Consider the following 12,941-nt stretch of genomic DNA (forward strand, 5'->3'; position numbering starts at 1 on the left):
AGGGTTATAGGTGTGGCACAGTGGTAAAAAGCCTGTCTAGTAGTCACAAGGCCCTGGTTTCATTCCCCAGTACCACTAAAAAGAATTTTATATATATAACACTTACTAACATAAGAAGTATATACCAAACTCCCTTTCATTGAGCATACTGTGGTTAAAGTTAAAAACATAGATGCTCTGTCTCCAAGAAATCTTCCTAGTAATCACCTGAAGTGTGCATGTTTTTATTCACATCCTATCCTTCCTGTCACACATAGTTATTAGAAAGATCAGCAGACAAAACTGAAAATAGGATAAAGCAGTCAGGTTTTATATAGCTTGATTTGTTAAGTGTTTTCAAGCATGTGTGGAACTTCTGAAAATGCTGAAGTACTCTCTGCCCCATGAACTCACAAAACCAAGAAGTTAAAAGTTTAATACATCAAACCTTATAAAAAAAAAAAAAAAAAAAAAAAAAAAGGAAAAGGCCCTACATTTTACAGTTTATAGATTGCTGAGGTAAAGGAAACAGCACAGGGCCACACAGATAGCTCAGCAGTCTAAGCACCCATCTAGGTAAGTGCAAAGACCCTGTTTAGATCCCTGATACCACATGCCATGCCAGCCCCGCTCCCAGAGGCACTGAGCCAGCCACCAAGACTGGGCATGGTGGCACATGCCTGTAATCACAGTGCTTGGGAGACTGAAACAGGAAGATCACTATGAGTAATGAGACCCTGTAGCACAAACAAAAATAGTAAAAAAACAAAATCCGTGTATCTCAGAAAGCAACAGGCCATAAATATTACCTAACCTTACACACACACACACACACACACACACACACTAAATCTTAAAACTGTGAATCTAGAAAAGGTTGCCTAATCCACCACTCATTCAAAAAAAAAGTTCAGATTCTAATTTTACATAAAAAGGAATAAAAAATCATAATCAATCTTATAAAATAATATTGCGAGAAAGAGAAATTGATAATTTCCTTAAAATAATAAAATCATGCCAGAAAATATATGCCAATGAAAACTAGGTAGAATTTAACCTAATATTTTTAAGCACAGCAAATATAAATGAAGAGTGTGATGCAATATATCCTTTTAAAGCATAATTCACAATTAGAAAAACTCTGATGTGGGATTCTGGAACTCAAAAAAGAATTAGAAATAATATAAAAATGTCAGAAATAAAATCCAAAAGAAGTGTAACAGTAAATAAACATAAAAGATACATAATTACTAACTGGGAGAGACATCTACATAAGAAATGATTCAAGCATTAACTATATATCTACCTGTAAAACTAAATCTGATGCTTTCAAGGGACAGAATATAATAGAAATAGGCTCTAAAAATGTTGTTCTAGTACAACTATCAGTAAATGAGACAATGAAAAAACTGGAATATGTTTGCTGGTTGATTCATTATTAACTGAGAGTAAAAAGATAGTATTTCAAATCAGAGTCTAGCAGAGAAAAAATGAGAATTAGCCAATCTTAATACTGCTTTCATTTAAAAGCTCAAAGGAGAATTTATGGAGATAGCTTGGCAGTACAAGTACCTGCCTGGCAAGTGCAAGGTCAATCCCCAGTATCATATGCCATACCTGTCCCAGAACCCCGGGTGTGCCAAGCCAGGTAGCACACGCCTATAATCCCAGCACTGTAATCCCAAAGGCTGAGACATTACAAGCCCAAACTGCATCCAAAATAAAAAAAGCCCAAATGCAAAAAAGGACCAGTAGACTAAGATATTATATAAATATGTTGAACATTGTTTTCAGTCATTGCAAGGAATAAGATGTATCAATTTCAAAGTTAGCATCTAACATCTATAGAAATTTTTATAGAAACTGTTGCTTGAGAATTATAAATAAGATATATTCACAAATGAAGACAGGCTTAACAATATTCAGTAGTATAATATTTCTAGTTTTCTTTATAATATCTCACTACTGAGAAATTTTAAAGAATTTAAGACACAAAATACTGAACATTTTTAATATGGCTTGTTTTACTGACCTTAAAACCATTTAAACATATTTGCTTAAATATAAAAGAAAATTAGCTTTGGTTTTTATTTTCAACATTTTTTTAGGGGCCACGGAGATGGCTCAGTAGAATAAGTCCTTCCCTGGCAAGCGCAAGGACCTGAGTTCAATCCCCGGTTCTGCAAAAAATAAATAAATAAATAAACATTTTTTGTTCCATATCAATTTGATATGTGACAAAAACATTATATGCTTCAGTCTGTCTCCCAAATAGACTTTTTAAGTTTGTCAACCCAATTTTCTTCCAGAGGCAAATAAAAATAAAACCCATATTCATCAATTATACATATTAAAATTGCTTTTCTTGTATTTTTAAGATATTCCATTTGTAAATTTAAGTTTAGTTGGCACTTTTTAGTCCTTTTGCTCAATGTTTTGCACATTTTCATTTTTTTCTTTTTGTAGAGTTTTTGAGCTTTTTCTCTCTCATTTTCTCCTTTCAAGTTCTTGTTTCTTAGCAACATGCTTAGCTTGTACCTGCTCATATTCTTCTTGTGCTTTTTGACTGGATGTTTTCTTTTTCTTTTTCTTTTTCTTGAGAACAGCGATAGGACTCACTATGCTGCTACACCATTCTTCTGGCTGAGGCAGATGTTCCTGGTCTTCACACAAAGCACCAGCAACTCTACACTGTTCTTCAGGAAAAGGCTGGTTAACTTTTTCTTCTGACAAAGGCTGGTCAGTTTTTCTTAGTTGCTTCTTGAGTGTTTCCTCCTCAGCCAAATAGAGATGTTTCAAGTGATCTGGATATTGATTTGTGAATTGGGATTCCCATGATGTTGTAGTCTTGTTTTCCTTCCATAGTAATTTCTTGTAATTTTGCTGAATCTTCAATTTTCCCTGAAATGCAAAGCCTTGTTCCTCGCGAACGCTTTCCACGAAGGCCTGTGGGTGGTTAGGCTGCCACGTCCTCCATTTCCCATTCTTATTCTTCAAGCCAACGGAAGAAACCCCTTTGCCTCACGTCCCCAGACCTCTAGTTTGACACCTTGCCACCACGCTCACTGGCGCCATCCTGCATCCACTGCCCAGGAGAAAATCAATTTTTAAAATAACATCTAAAAGGGCCAGAGAGATGACTCTGTAGAATAGGTACTTGCCTGTCAAGCACAAGGGACTGAGTTCAATCCCCAGTTCTGAAAAAAAAAAATCTAAAAGCTGAAAATAAAATGACACAAAGCAATCTAAATGTGTATCCAAGTATATAATCACACACAGAGGAACTATTTCAAGTTATTTAAAAGTATACCATCACATATCTTTTTTTTTCCATTACACATCTTTAATAATCATAATTGTTAGTGATAGTGTTGATTTTATTCTTAGACTATTACATATATGATGTAAATAAAGCAAGATAAATTTATGTGATGCTTTTATTTTCTCATATGAAGCATTCATTAGAACTGCAGTTCATAGCATAGATGGAAGGACATATAATTAGAGTAAAACCTAATATTAAAAGTCAAAGAAAAAGGATTTTTAAAAATCCTATAGCTCCAGGGGCTGGGGATACACCTCAGTGGCATAAGCACCTGCCTGGCAAGCGCAAGGACCTAGTTTAATCCCCATTACCACACACACACACACACACACAAAAAAAAAAAAAAAAAAAAATCTTATAGCTCCAAATCTGTTAAGATTTTTTTTTTACAGTTTTCACATTTTATTTTATTTTGAATTTCTAAAGATCTAAATGTTTGGTTGAGTGTTTGTTACATAAGGTGATTTAATGGAATTTTCTGGTATACCAAAACTTTACTCAACAACTTCTGAAAACAAATGTTTCATTTAAGTTCATCTATTTGAATACAAATAAATATCATATAGAAATAATAAAATCACCAAAAAAAGATGTTTAGCTGAACAATTAATAGCATGAGATTTGCAGAAAGACAGTATTAGCAAAACTATACTAGTATTTGGATATAGAGAATGAGTAAAAGAGGCTAGGCCATATAGGGATGTAGTTCCAAATTTGACTGTGAAGTATTACAAGAAAATTTAGAAATTTAGAATGTATAATGACATTGGAAAAAAATGTATTTCCTAATCCTACCCACTGAAATGGCCTAAAAACAATGATCAGCTCAGATCCTTTATGTACTATGGTCATACATGTGCTATCTTAAGTTTATGTTTTTTAGAAGAGTCCCCATTATTTACACACCTAATAAAATATTTAAAAATATATCCCCAAGACCTAGACCAATGTTGGGGACCAATGTTGCCCCAGAACAGCATTTATTTATATGTGAAGGTAAGACCAACATACCAATATCCAGAGTAATTGGTAAAAGTATTAATAACCTGATTGTCAGTACTGGTTTTAGAAGAGAATTAAGAAATGCTCTTCAACAACTCTGATCACTATAGATTCTCATGCCACTATCTATACAATCCCAATTCCCTTTTATTCTTCATAATCTAATATTCCCTTTAAGCAAAAACTAAGTCACAAAAGATGAAACAAAACTCAGACTGTTGTGGTTCTCGTGTGTGCGTGCATGCGTGCATGTGTGTGTGTGTGCTGAAGTCATAAATTAGAGATGCATCCTGAAGTCCTTACAAGTAAAGTTACATGTTGAGATTTGCTTTAGAATATCCCAGGAAAACAAGTAAGAGGGAGCAAAGCATAATGGTACAAAGATATAATCCCAGCACTCTGGAAGGCTGAAAAGAGGAGGATTGCAAATTCAAGTCCACAATGGATAATTTACCAAGTAAAACCCTGTGTCAGATTTTTTTTTTAAAGGCCTGGGAATATAGCTCAGTAGTAAGGTCCTAGCTCAGTCCTTAGTACTAAAAAAAGAGAGAGTGAAAAGATACATAAAAACCAGATTATTAAGATGTTGTAATTATTATATATGGGTCAGTAATACTTGGGAGTACATTCAGAAAACACTCCACAATAAATGTTCATTTCTGTGTGTTGTGTTTTTGTTTCTGTTTTGTAGTACTAAGGACTGAACCAAGGGGTGCTCTACTACTGAGCTACATTCCTAGCCATTTTTACTTTGTTTTGAGATAGATTCTCACCTTGGTTGGCCTAGAAATAATGATCCTCCTCATCAGTGAACTGATTATCTGGGATTACAGGCATGCATCATTGTGCCTGGTTTAAAATGATTTTTTTAAAGTAAACACAATGTCCTGAGAATTTTCCTTCTGCCACTGACCTAAATATAATGACTGACAAATGATACACAAGGAAAATGGAATGTTAACAAATTGGGTTTTAAATTTAGCCACTAAAATTTAGAAGAATACAGTCAAAGACATAAAACCCCCTTCAGGTATGGAACTATTTTCCAAAATAAAGAGTCAGTTCTCCCCTGGAGATATTGAATACAAATATTTAGCCAGGATATACGTAAAATGGGCGGGTGAACAGATGGATGACGGATAGCTAGACAGGAGGGAGGGACAAAAGACGCTATTACAAACATTACCCTCCTTTAAAATGAGCAGCAGCTTCTTGGCTTTTTAAAAGTAATTGATGCCTGTTTGGACTATTAATCCCTGATGGCCCCACCTAGGGAGGGTCTCACTCCACAGCTCAGACTGATATGATCCTCCTGTCAGAGCATCTCCAGCACTGGGATTACAGGCATGTGCCCTCACACCCACATTTAGTAGCCAGCTTGGTACCAGGTCAGCATGGCATGTGATACCGAGGATTGAACCCAGGCCCTTGTGCTTGCCACGCAGCTTCACTTCAATTGGGTGCATTCCAGGTGTAAAAGATAGAAAACAAAAACTACTTTATAACTAAGCCTCAGAAAAGTCAACTCTGCCACATCCACTGGTCAGGACAGGCCCAGTGTGGAACCCTGTGGCAGAACCTGCTACAGATTGGCTACAGGCAAGACTCACCCAGCTGATCCAGGAGCAGAATATCTTGCCAGAGTGGCACAGTGGATTCATTTCCAAGGGCTGCAGCAGGAAGAAGTGAAGCACAGCAGCCAGACACAAGCCACACCCACCTGGATGAGTTTGAACATGGTAGATCTGGACCTGGTACTAAGGTAATACCTGTACTAAAGCTCTACACCAAAGGTCAGAAGACAATGCTATACAAAATTACAAAGAGAAGGAACAAAATGCATTCTCAGGCCCTGAGCCCACACAGAACAAATGCAGAAGATACTAGCATAGAAGAAATTGGAAATCACACACCTGAAATCTCTGAAATAATAGGATCAGAGGTAAAGAAACAACAGCAGAAAGGTATAGAAGAAATGAGATCAGAAATAATTTCTGAAATTTAAAAAAAATGATAACTATAATGAAAGAGATAGACCCAGCCCAAGCCGAGGTCCTGCGAGGGTGTAGGAGAGTTTGCATGCTCTCCTGCGCCCACTGGACCTCTCCACACTACGCCGAGGCCAACCGCGTGAGTGAGACCTCCCACCACATTCTCAAGACCCCTCCACCCCTCCAGAGCCAGCCCAAGCCCACTGCATGAGAACTACCCCCTCACTCACTAACAGGCCCCCTCCAGACCAAGCCCAAGTCCAGACCCTGCAAGTGTGTTGGAGAGCTTCCTCACTCCCCTGTACCTGCTGGACCTCTCCAGACCAAGTGCAGACCCACCAAATGAGTGAGACTTTCCACCATGCTCTCGGAACCCCTCCAGGCCCAGCACAAGCCCAGGCCTGGCAAGTGTGTGGGACAGCTTCCTCACTCCCCTGCACCGCCTATACCCCTACAGAGCGAGCCCAGGCCTGGGGGTGAAACTATTCAGCTGAAGTCCCTATAGAGAAACTAGGGGCCACAACCAACCAACTAATCTAGGAACAGAACATCTTGCCAGATGGGAACAACAGGTTCCCTTCCAAGGGCTGCAGTAGGAAGGAGCTGAGCACAGAGGCAAGACCCAAGCCAGGCACAACTGGAAAGACTCAAACTTAGTAGCTCTGCACCCGAATTTCACTGGTGCTAAGGTTATAACAAAACCAAAGTTCTACACCAAAGGTCAGAGGACAGTGTTATGTAAAATGACAAAGAGAAGGAGCAAAATGCAATCTCAGACATCAAGCCTAACCAGAACAAGTGCAGAGGACACTAGCACAGAAGAAACTGGGAATCACACTGATGAAATGGATGAAGCAATAGTATATTAAAAGAAAAATATAGATATTCAAAGAAAGAAACAACTACAGAAAGGTCTAGAGAAACTCACATCAGAAATAACTTCTGAAATAAATAAAGAAATCTCTCAACAGCATGTGAAGTAAAGAATCAAATGCAGAAACATATAGAGGAAATCAGATCAGAATAATCTCTGTACTAAAAGAATTGATAACTGCTTCTCAAGATGACACTGATAAAAAAAAAATAGAGAATAGAAATGATGGATTCCTGAAATGAGCAATACAGGAAAGAAATAGATCACATGAAGCAGAGTCAAAGAGATACAGAAGAACTCAAAATCTGAATCACAAGTTTTCAAAATCATTTGAGTGAAAGTGAAGATAGAGTTTCAGATCTTGAAGACACAACCACAGCTAGTAAGAAGGTAAGAAAAGATCTCTTAAAAACAACTAGAATGCAGGAAAAATAATTCATCACCTGAAAGACAATGCAAAGATGAACAACGTGAGATTAATAGGCATAAATGAGAAAGAAGGAGTCAATAAAAATGCTATAAAAAGGATATGGGCAGAAGTAATAGCAGAAAACTTCTCAAATATGAGGAATCAATCTGACATTCAGGTAACAGAACCATACAGAACTCCAAATAACGGCAACCCAATTAAAAACACACCAAGACATATAATAGTCAAGATCCCAGAAATCCAGCACAAGAACAATATACTGAAAGCCTAAAGAGAAAAGAAACAGATCACATTTAAAGGAAAACCCATCAAAACAATGGCAGACTTCTCTTCATAAACCATGAAGGCAAGAAGAGCATAAAGAAAAGTACATCAAGAGCTGGGATTACAGGTGCACACCACACACCCAGTCTGAGTAACCAACTCATCATGTCCAGGGCCAGGGCCGGCACGGCAGGCCTAGGGATTGAACTCCAGGTTTCTGTGCCTGTTTGCAGGCACTTTAATCCACTGAGCTATTTGGCTGGCCCTTCAACTTTTTATTTAAATACATTTCTCTCTGCTCCTGTATATTTTTAAGCAATTTCATAAAAAACAAACATACCATTTAATATTTTAAAATCCTTGAATATATTGAAATACAGTTTTTCAACTTTTTTAAAAATGTACTTAGTACAGGATCTACAAGGTCTCACTACACAGATTGAACTCATAGTGATTCTCCTCTTTTCAGCCTCCCAAGCACTGGGATTACAGATGCACACCACCACAACTAATCTGGATCACTGTGAGTCTGATCTAGTAGTGAGACCCTGAACACCCTGTGGACCCTTCCCTAAAGATACAAATAAAAAAAAAGTTGAGAATTCATATTTAGAAAAATTTATGGCTTTTCCTTTGATAAAAGTAAAAGTCTTAGAAATACTATAGGATTATTTTTCGTAAAGAAAACGTCTTCACCAGATGGTGGCACATGCATGCAATTTCAGTACTCAGGAGGCAGAGGCAGGAGAACTGCTGTGAGTTCAGGACCAGGCTGGGTGACAAAGTGAGCTTAAGGCCAGCCTGAACTGCATAATGAGACCCTGTCTCAAAAAGACAAAAAAAAAAAAGAAAAAGAAAGAAAGAAAGAAAGAAAGAAAGAAAAGAAAAGAAAAGAAAAGGTCTTGGATCTATGTCAATTTTTACAATTTTCCTAATAGTAGGAAGTGTATGTCATATACATAATAAATTTTTTGAATTTAGTATTTCATATACTTTATTTAAAAAATGGTGGTTACTGTTCTCATCAAAAGCATGCTAAAACACATTCATAATAACCAAAATAGGGCTGGCCAGATAGCTCAGCATATTAAAGCACCTGCTTAGGCAGACGCAGGAGACTGGGATTAGATCCCCAGGCCTGCCCCTGGCGTGCACTGAGACAGCAATTCAGACTGGGTATGGTGACGTGTGCCTGTAATCCCAGCATTTGGGAGGCTGAAAAACAAGAAGGATCACTATGAGTCTAATCTGTGTAGTGAGACCCTGTACTAAATTAAAAAAAAAAAAGACCAATGTACTCACATCACTGGGCACATTACTGAAAATTCAAAATTACCTATTGGAAAATGTTTGATGGTTTTGTTGTTAGGTTAGAAAAAACTGTTAAGTTTTGTGGCTACTGTGTTTACTATTAATCTATTCTTTTAAATCAATCCTTAAAGGTTTCTTGAGTTCATTAAAAGCCTTTCATACTAAATATACTTTCTTTCTTTCTTTTTTTCTTTTTCTTTTGGCAGAACCAGGGATTGAACTCAGGCCCTTGCGCTTGCCAGAGAAGCGCTTATTCCATTGAGCCATTTCCCCAGCCCCTAAATATACTTTCAACAGAGAAAAATATAGGTAGAAAAAAATTAGACAGAAACCTCTCAGGATGAATTTTAACTTTCACATACATTCTATTATTTTCCAAATTTTCCACATCAAGCATGTATTATTTTTAAATGAGTAAAAGTGAAGTATTGAACAGTAAATGAATAAAATTTTACATACTATGTAGTTATAAATATCTTTAAAAGTCATCATCCATTATCTCAACTTTGTAAAAATAAAGATAAGATAAAAATTTTTAAAAAAAGAAAAGTACATCAAGTCTTGCAAGAAAACAAATTCCAACATAAATTCATATACCCCGCAAAACTCTCTTTCAAGTTTGATGAAGAAGTGAAGTGCTTCCATGACAAAGAACAACTAAAGAATTTCATGATGACAAAGCCAAGCCAACACAGACTACTAAAAGATGTTCTAGAGAGGGAACAAAATGATCATAACTCCATGAACGAGAACAAAAGGAACCCACTAAATAAGGCAAACAATTACACAGAGGACAAAAAAGTAGCAAACAACAGCAGGTAAATAACATGTCAATCATAAGTCAATACATATCAATTATAACCATCGATGTAAATGGACCTAATTCACGAATTAAAATAAATAGACTGGCACAGTGGATTAGGAAAGAAAGTACAACAATATGCTTTATAAAAGAAACACACCTAAGTCATAAGGAAAGTCACAGGATGAAAGTGAAAGGATGGAAAAAAATATTACACGCTGCAGACCTCAGAAAAAAGCAGGGGTAGCAATCCTATTCTCAAACAGTCTCAACTTCAAACCAAGAATGATCAAACAAAATAAAGAAGGCAATTATACACTGCTTCAGGGAGAAAAACAAAAGGAAGAGGTAAAATTCATAAATATATACACACCACAACAGGAGCACCCAATTATGTAAGACAACCCTTAATGGACATGAAAAATCTAATATTCAATAACACAATATTAACACGAGAATTTAACACCCCCTTATCCCAAAAAGGTAAGTCAAGCAGGCAAAAAATTAGCAAAGAAGTAGCAGAACTGAACCACAGCTTGGAACAAACAGACTTAGTGGACATATACACAGTGCACACCCAACCACAGCTGAATACACATTTTCTTCAGCTGCACACTGGTCATTTTCTAAGATAGACCACATACTAGTCCACAGGTCATGCTTGAGTGTATGCAAGAAAAAAGAAATTCTCCCATGCATATTATCTGATCACAGCGCAATGAAACTGGAAATAAAGGAGACAAGAAAACAGAAAGACCCCGTAAATACATGGAAATTAAACAACACCCTTCTCAGCAACCAATGGATTACATATGAAATTAAACAAGAAATTCAACAATATTTATAACTCAAAGAAAGTTCAAGCACAACTTATCGGAATTTATGGGATGTGATAAAAGCAGTTCTCACGGGAAGATTTATAGCTGTGAACTCATACATTAGGAAAACAGAATGGGAACAAATAAACACCCTAACGTTGCACCTGTAACATCTAGAAAAGGAAGAGCAAACCAAACCAAGAGCCCATAGATGGGAAGAAATCATAAAGATTAGAGCAGAAATTAATTCAATTGAGATGAAGAAAACAGTTCAAAGATTAAACAAATCAAAAAGCTGGCTCTTTGAAAGATTAAATAAAATTGATAAGCCCGTACCTAAACTTCTCAAAAAGAGAAAAGAAAAAATTAAAATACAAGCAATAAGGAATGAAAAGGGGGTAAATACCACAGACCCAGTGGAAATTCAGAAGACTGTCAATAGCTACTATGACAACCTTTACTCTCACAGAATAAAAGACACAGAAGAAAAGGACAGATTCCTAGAAAGGTACAAATTAAGAAAACTGAATCAAGAAGATATAACAACTCTGAATAACCTAATGATAGCCAAATATTGGAAACAACATCCATCACCTGAGGAATGGATGAAAAAGATGTAATGTTTTTATACAACAGAGTATTACTCAGCTATGAAGAATGATAAACTCAAAGCCTTTATATTTAAGTGGATGCCACTTGAAGATATACTCATAAGTGAAATAAACTAGACCCACATGTGTAAATATCATATAGTCTCCCTAGTGTAAGAACTCATAAGAAGAAATAAAAATAGAAAGGTATAACACAATTAAAAGGAAAGCGAGGACTCAGGGATTAGACAATGAAGAAAGGGCAAGGAGAAAACCTGAGAAACATGACAGGGGCAAAGCCATACATTTACATGCACAAGATGGGTACGGCAATGATCCTGAGAATCTTCAGCCTATTTTTGAGACTAGCAGTTAGTTGGTATTATTCTCACCCTAACTACATGTGCGGATGGATACCTGTGAAATAAGCAACTGCATTGAAGAACACAATGTATACTGGTAGGGTGATGCTTGGAATTCCTGTCATTCTGGTTCTTCTAAATACTGCTTGTCATGACATACCAATTACTGCCATATAGTCTCTCAACTAAATGTTTGTTTGTTTCTTTTTTTTTAAAAAAAGGGGGGGGTAATAAATGGAAACAATAGGAAAAAAAATGTTACAGGACTGTCCTGCGACAAGGTTGTATATGGTTAGATTTCTAAATTTCTGGGTAAAATATGTAACTGTTTATTTCTATTTTTAATTTTTTAATTGTTTTTCTTCATATTCTGTAGGAACTTAAAGTTTAACATACCAATACTTGATGGAAAATACATGTTCCATGTTATGCCCAAGATGTTTGATATTCACACAGATAGGTTAAGCTCAACTGCCTATGTTGTAGGGTAATAATAAGCTTTTCTTCTGGAGGGTTAGCAACCTAAGTTTGTATGCAAAAAATGAGAAAAAAAAGAAGGGCTGCAAGGACAGTAGACATTTTGGCCCTAGCCCTTCAAGGTCAGTGAGGACTCAGGACATAAGAGAACCTGTACTGTAACATCATGTAACTCAGTTGTGTCCCAAATTTTCTCATCAAGGAGATTTTGGGGGTGAAGAGGAAAGTGATCAATGATGTAGTGTGTACCTAAGGAGAGTCACATGGAGAGAAACATTCTCTCAGGCTTTCACAGAGAGCAAACTGGTCAAGCAATGACCGTGACTCATCCACATGGCTGACACTGACAAAAGATCTGCAAACTGCAGTACAGGATTTCAGGATAAATCCTAGAGGATTTGACTGATTTTATCAGATACACAAGTTACATTTCTTGTTATATCGGTCTTGCTTTATCTTGGTCTTAACCATCCAGTAGAAAAATATAAACTCAAAGTATAAAAAGTAAAGCCATATTAATATACTGGGCTGTAAAGGGCTCAAATCAACAACTTCAAACATTGTCAGTCTTACGTAAAACCCACTACTATCATGGACTGCTGGACTGTATTAGAATATTTTGCTGAATTCACACACCTACAATATTTAAATGACAATGAAATACCTTTCTCTGACAAAACAAAAAAGAGGGATAGAAATTAACAACCATTTGGTAT

At 36.5% G+C, this 12,941-nt stretch overlaps 1 pseudogene; it reads right to left on the reverse strand.

Moving 5' to 3' along the window:
• Positions 1–2,329: 2,329 nt before the first annotated feature.
• LOC101571525 lies at positions 2,330–3,054 on the reverse strand (annotated as a pseudogene).
• Positions 3,055–12,941: the final 9,887 nt, after the last annotated feature.

This window comes from Octodon degus, unplaced genomic scaffold (assembly GCF_000260255.1).
Source record: "Octodon degus isolate 3935 unplaced genomic scaffold, OctDeg1.0 scaffold00010, whole genome shotgun sequence".
Lineage (NCBI taxonomy): Eukaryota > Metazoa > Chordata > Mammalia > Rodentia > Octodontidae > Octodon > Octodon degus.